Here is a 6,286-nt window from a genome sequence, read left to right as displayed (position 1 = left end):
AGGGGTGGGGCTATATGAGAACCCTGGGAGGGGCGGGGTCTAGACTGCAAGGGGAGGAGCCAGGGAGAAGGGGTGGGCCACGGTGCTGGCTGGAGAGCGGGGCTTTTTCCCCACGAGGACGGGGGGCGCGTAGAGCAGAGGCCGGCGGGGCGCGTCGGTCTCCACCCGGGGCCGCGAGAGCGGGGTAGGCCGCTGGGGAAGGAATAGCCTCGGTGACTGGCCTGCGCCAGTTGTTGGCGGGCCGGCTCTCGTGCGGGGGCGTGGCGGAGGCGTTTCCCGCGCTGGGCTCGGGGCGAGGAGAACCGGCCGTAACGGTGTCGGCGCCAGGCGGGGGAAGGGGGGCGAGGCTCACACCCACGTGATCCCCTTCCCTGGACTCTCAGCGCGCGCGAGAGGGGCGCGAGCCCTGACCCCTCCCGTATAGTCCGCCGGGTAACAGGCCCTTTGCAACGGCACGTGAGGGCGAGCGGGTCCGCGAGCGAGGAGAAGCCCCCCCCGCCGTGTCCCTGCTTGCGGGCGTGGTGACTCCCCGGGGGGCGGGTCCTGCGGCGGGGAGGAGGCGGTGGGGGTGACTCCCCCCGGGGCGGGTCCCTGCGGGAGGGGGGGGGGTGACCCCCCGGGGGGTCCCTGCGGGGGGGTGACTCCCCGGGGGGGTCCGTGCGGAGTGACAGGGAGGTGACTCCTCCGGGCAAGGTCCATGGGCTGGGCTGGCTCGGGCCCGTCCCCATGGTACATAGGAGCCTGGGTTGGGCATCTACGACTACCGTCTGCAGGTGGTTTCCCCTTGTTGCCTTTGGGGAGGCCCCCGTCATCCCTGCTATCCATATGTGTGCTGTGCTGTTTCCCACAGGCTGCTCGGGATCCAGGCCTTGGTCCCTCCAGCCCATGTTACTGCGGAAATCCTCCCGCATTTCCTCGACTCTCCCACACAGCTTGAAAACCAGGTTCGCGCTCTCCGTCCCTACGTCGTCTCCTGGTCGCCACAGGGCTGTGGACCGGCTCCAGCCCCTCCGGTGCAGGAGGGATTGCAGGAGATGGGTCTCCTGCCAGCCTCCGGGGCGCACTAGACAGTCCTGTGAGTGGGGACAGAGATGTAAGGCTGTCTGGGGGGCAGGGGGGAGCGCTTGGTGTGGGACTGCAGGCAAGTGGAGTAGCGCCAGCACTGGGTAATGGCACAGAAGTACACCTAGCAGACAGCTTGCGAACGGTACTAAACAGAATGCAGAGATTAGACTTTCCAAGTGACAAACAGGAGGAAACGGTCTTCAAACAAATGGGGTGAAATTGAAACAAGGACAAATGCAAATTCTACTGAGAGGAATAATTCAGCTGCACAAAATACAAAATGGGAGTGTGGTGCCTAGAAGGAGTACTTGAGGCAAGGGATGTCTGGGGGTGGAGGTGGATCCCAAAATAACTTGCTGCCAAGAATGTGAACACATTCTGGTTGTATTGCAGGAGTGATATAAGCATGGGGGGTGTAATGGCAGAGGGACTGTCTGGCGGGGAGGGGGATGGGAGAGCAGGGGGTAACTTTAGGTGTGGGACAGGTGCTCGGCCTGTAACCTGAGCTAAGCAGGCGGGAGGTGTGTCAGCACCTTTGCCTGGGAAGCTGGACAAAGGAAGGGGCCGGCTGGAGGAAGTTAGTTCAGTTTTGGTTTGGGGCTGGATGGTTGGAATTCAGGGAACCCCAAGCTGGGGTATAGCTTCCTGAACCCCCAGAAGGACTCGATGGAGAGGTCCTGGTTGTGCCTACAAGCTCTGCTGTAACCTGCATTCCTGTTGTCCAATAAACCTTCTGTTTCACTGGCTAGCTGAGTGTCACTGTGAGTCCCAGGAAGAGGGGTGCAGGGCCGGACTCCCCCACACTCCGTGACAGCTGGTGGTAGAGGTGGGATCTACTGCACCCCGTGGATCGCGCTTCCTGCAGTAAATGACTGGGGAGCAGTAAAACAAAGGGACGACTTCAGGGGTGATTAACCCCTGGGAGTGTGTGCCCACTGAGAAGGACTTTACAGTAACAGGGTCCCCCGGGGGATTGCAGCGAGCGTTCCCAGGGGCGGAGGAATCTGCAGCTCGATCCTGGCAGAGAGATGGTGACCTCAAGAAGGGCTGGTGCACTAGGGGTCTCCCTGGAAACTGTGGGGAGCGGCTAGCACCCCGACCTGTGAGTGGCCAGCAGGAAGATGTATGCCAAGCGGCTTAAGTGCGACCTGGTGGAGTGCCAGATGGAGCGACCTGGTGGAGCTGTGCAAGCAGAGGGCGCTGCGCACAGACAGGCTGGAGGAGGGAAACCGCTTGAATGAACGGATCCCTGTCTCTGAGGGAGGCAGCCTGGCAGATGCAGCGCAGGCACCAATGTCTGTCCCCACTCGGAGTGGTCAGCCGGTGGCTGAGGGCTTCTCGAGACCCCGCCTTCCTAGGCCTAGGGGAAGGGCGGGGAGGAGCTCACCCGCCAGCAGGGGATCGTCCCAGCGACTCTCGGCGTCCGTGGAGCGCAAGTGGCTGGCATGGGAGAGAGAGCTAAAACTGAGAGAGCTGGAGGATGACGAGCGACAGAGGCAACATGACCGGGAGGAGAAAGAGAGACAGAGAGAACATGAGCTGGATCTGGGAGGCTGAGGGGCAGTGGGCTCCCGGCTGCGGTGAGTGAGGGGGGGCCCAGGACTGCGCGGAGCTTTGAGAAGTGCATCCCGGCCCAGCGTAAGGCGGGGGAGGACATGGATGACTTCCTGGGTGCCTTTGAGATGGCCTGCGAGCTGCACCAGGTAGATCCTGCGGACAGGCTCCGGGTTCTCACCCCCTTACTGGACCCCAAGGCCGTGGCATTGTCTGCAGCTGGGAGAGGAGGAGAAAGGGACTACGACTATTCAAGCGACGGCCCTCTGCCGCGAGTTTGGGCTGACTCCTGAGATGTACCGGGAGGGTTCCGAGTCAGTATAAACCCCTGATGTCTCATATCTGCACAGCCTCGCATGGAGGGATACGGCCAGAATGTGGCAGATGGAGCCCCAGACAAAGGGGGACGTTGCGTAAATGTGGTACTGGAGCTCTGTTGAGCAATGCCCATCGATGAGGCTGTGGTTGAGGACCAAAGCAGAGAACCCACGACATGCAGGGCGGTTTGGCTTGATAAGTTTGTGCAGGGGCCAGTTGGGGGGTGCAGGAGAGTCTCAAAGGAACCAGGCACCGCGATGCAGGAGAATGAGGATATCCTGGGACCTCCAAGGGGGATAGAGGAACCCCCTCCCACAGGGGGAACACCCAGCATTCAAGGACAATCCGACCCAGTTCGAGGGCAGGGTATGAGCTGCTATAGTGTGGCCAGAAGGGGCCACATACGTCCCAGTGCCCCAGGCTCAAGGGACAGACTGAGCAGACCGACCCACCCGGGTAACTTGCGTAGAGGACCCAGCTGGACGAGGGGCAGGCATTCTGCAGGGAACAGGGGCTGGCCACTATTACGCTAGGGGAGGCTCCAGGTCCAGCTCGTTCTGGGGGCTGGATGCTCAGGCTCGAGGTTTTGGTTTACCGGGTTATGCGCGGTGCTGCCTCCAGAGAGAGTGCCTTATTCCTGGTAGGTAGATGGGGGAAGGTCACTGGGTATGGGAACGGTGCAGAAGGACGCTTGCCCTGGCCCGAGGTGGTGAGCCCTCAGATCGGATGGTGCCCGACACCTACCTGACTGATGGGCGTGTGCAGGACCCATTCAAGGTGCCCGTTGGCGAGAGGGTGCCCTGAGTGGAGGGGCAGGGAGGGCCCCAAGACGTGGGGGTTCCCCACTTTGCCCCGGGTGTTAATGGTCGGGGGACCTGGCGGTTGGCCAGACAACCACCGGGGTGCCTGGTTGTGCCCTAATGCCAGAGTCGGTGAAGGGCTACTGCGACCCTGACAACGGGGAAGGAGTCTTGCCCAAGTTCACAGGACCCGGAACCTGGTGCGGGAGGGAACGTCCAGGACGACGGCTCGAGAGGCTGCAGTGCCTCGACCCAACTGACAAGAAAGAGCTGTCCCCATCCTGTCCCAGCTGCCCTGATTCCAGGCGGAGTTGCAGAAAGTCCTCCTTGGGAGCCAGGTGACCGAGTTACTCAGTGCAGTACAGACCATGAGGAGAGGTTGCAGGACCTGTGGCGAGAGGGGCCTTGTACCAAGAATTGGGCTCCCCAGGGGAAGTGGAGTCATGGAGTTCCAGGAGGCGTTGGTGGTTCCTCAGAAGTTTCGCCACAAGTGCTGTACCCTGGCCTACATCCCTCTCGTAGGGGCACGGGATCCGGCGCACAGGCAGAGATGCTACAAACTTTTACTGGCCTGGGTCCTTACTATGTTCCGACAGGACTGCCCAATTCCTGTGCCCCTGCCAGAGGGTGGGGAAGGCCCGGTTACAAGGGGAAATGGCTTTGAGCCTTTACCATTCATAGAAGACCTTTCCGATTGTGGCATGGACATAGTGGGACATCTCGGAAGGCAGCCCGGTGGGGAAGACAATCTTCTGGTAGGTGGTAGATTTCGCCACTTGCTACCGAGGACGTTTAACGACCACAAGGTCCACTCATATCGACCACTGCTCCGGTGTTTGTGGGATTGGATGTGGGCCCGGCCAAACTGGGCCCAGTGTATTCACCCCCAGTCCAACGGGCTGGGAAGGTTCACGGGACGCTAAAAGATGATGCTAAACATTTATGACAGCACCCAACAGAGATTTGGGACACGAGTACTTACCTCACTGGCTGTTCGTGTACAGGGGGACCAGATTTACCGGGTTTTCGCCTTTTCAAACTGTCTTTATGGTAAGGGGTAAGGGGGACCCTAGCTGAATGAGGGACGCATGGGAGGGCAAGGCTACGCTCCTGATGGAGGGTCTAGTGGTGGATATGTCCTGACCTTCTGGAAGACTGGCCGGAGACTCATGGGCCGCGGGGAGATCTGGCCTGAGCCAGAGGAAGCAGAAGGATTGGTATGACCAACACCGCACAGCCCACGCTCTCCACTGGGGTAGGTGATGGTTCTCATCCTGTGAGGAAAAAACTCCAGGCTGCTGGAAGGGCCCTGGCCCAGCACGCTTGACCTCAGCAGGGCCACTCATTCTTATACGGACAGCTGTTTTTCCAACCAGCCTGGACACATATTTGACTGCTCTGACGGGTGCGGCCACGGCGTCACATCACCCTCTAAGATGCTCCCCTTTTCGGGTCACTGGTAAAACTGCCCAGGATCTTGGAAAGAAGAGGTCGGGACATGCTGGCTTTGGGGGTGATCCGCTCTTCCAGCACCTTGGGTTCGCCCAGTTGCTGCTGGTTCCCAAATGGATGGGCTTGATTCCGGTTCTTTGATGCTATTGAAAGCTCAATTGCCATCACCATTATCTGGTGCGCTACCCATGCCCGAGCTGCGAGCTCCTCGACAGCCGGGAGTGTGCTCGGTACCTCACCACCATGGTCTTACCAGGGTCTGGCAAGTGCCGCTGGACGCATGTGCCAGCTGAAAATCGGCCTTTATCACCCTCTGGGCTTTACGCTGTTCTGACCCTGCCCTTTGCCTTTCAGAGCGAGCGCCGGCACCTTCCAGCGCCGGTGTGGATCCTACTGAGGGGATGGTGGAGAGTTTTGCCAATGCTATATTGACCGACATCTGCGTCTTCAGCCAGACCTGGGGGGATCCCGTGTCCCAGGTTAAACAAGTGCTGGACCGACTCCGGGAGGTGGGTTAACCGTAAAGGTGAGAAGTGCAAGGTGGGATGGCTGAAGTTCTTATCTGGCCATCTGGTGGGAGCGGCTGCCTGAAGCCGGAACAGCCAAGGTGGAGGTGATCAGAGGACTGGCCTGCTCCCCAAACCAAAAAGCAGGTCCAGGCCTTTATTGGGATGGCGGGGGGGTACTATCAAAGGTTGTGCCCTCACTTTAGCACCATAGCCGCCCCATTCACTGAGCTTGTGCAAAAGGTGGAAGCCAGACAAGGTAATCTGGACGGCAGTGCCAGGGGCTCTCGGGCGGCTGAAGGAGGCTCATGGTTAGTGCCCAGTTCTGGCAACCCAGTTTTGACAAAGCCCTGTATGGTGTTCATGACGCCTCAGACATTGGGACTGGGAGGCGGGATTACTGTGTTGATGTAGGAGGAATGAAAGTGGGAGAGACACCCCGTCGTGTACTGAGCAAAGAAGCTGCTACCCCGGGAGGAGCAAAAACTACCGCGGCCATCGAGAGGAATGCCTGGCCATGGTGTGGGCCCTTAAAAGCTCGCCATATCTCTTTGGCGACACTTCACGTTTACACGACCACTCTCCCCTGAC

This window comes from Chelonoidis abingdonii, chromosome 11 (genome assembly GCF_003597395.2).
Source record: "Chelonoidis abingdonii isolate Lonesome George chromosome 11, CheloAbing_2.0, whole genome shotgun sequence".
Taxonomy (NCBI): domain Eukaryota; kingdom Metazoa; phylum Chordata; order Testudines; family Testudinidae; genus Chelonoidis; species Chelonoidis abingdonii.
Note: the sequence above shows the minus strand (reverse complement) of the source record.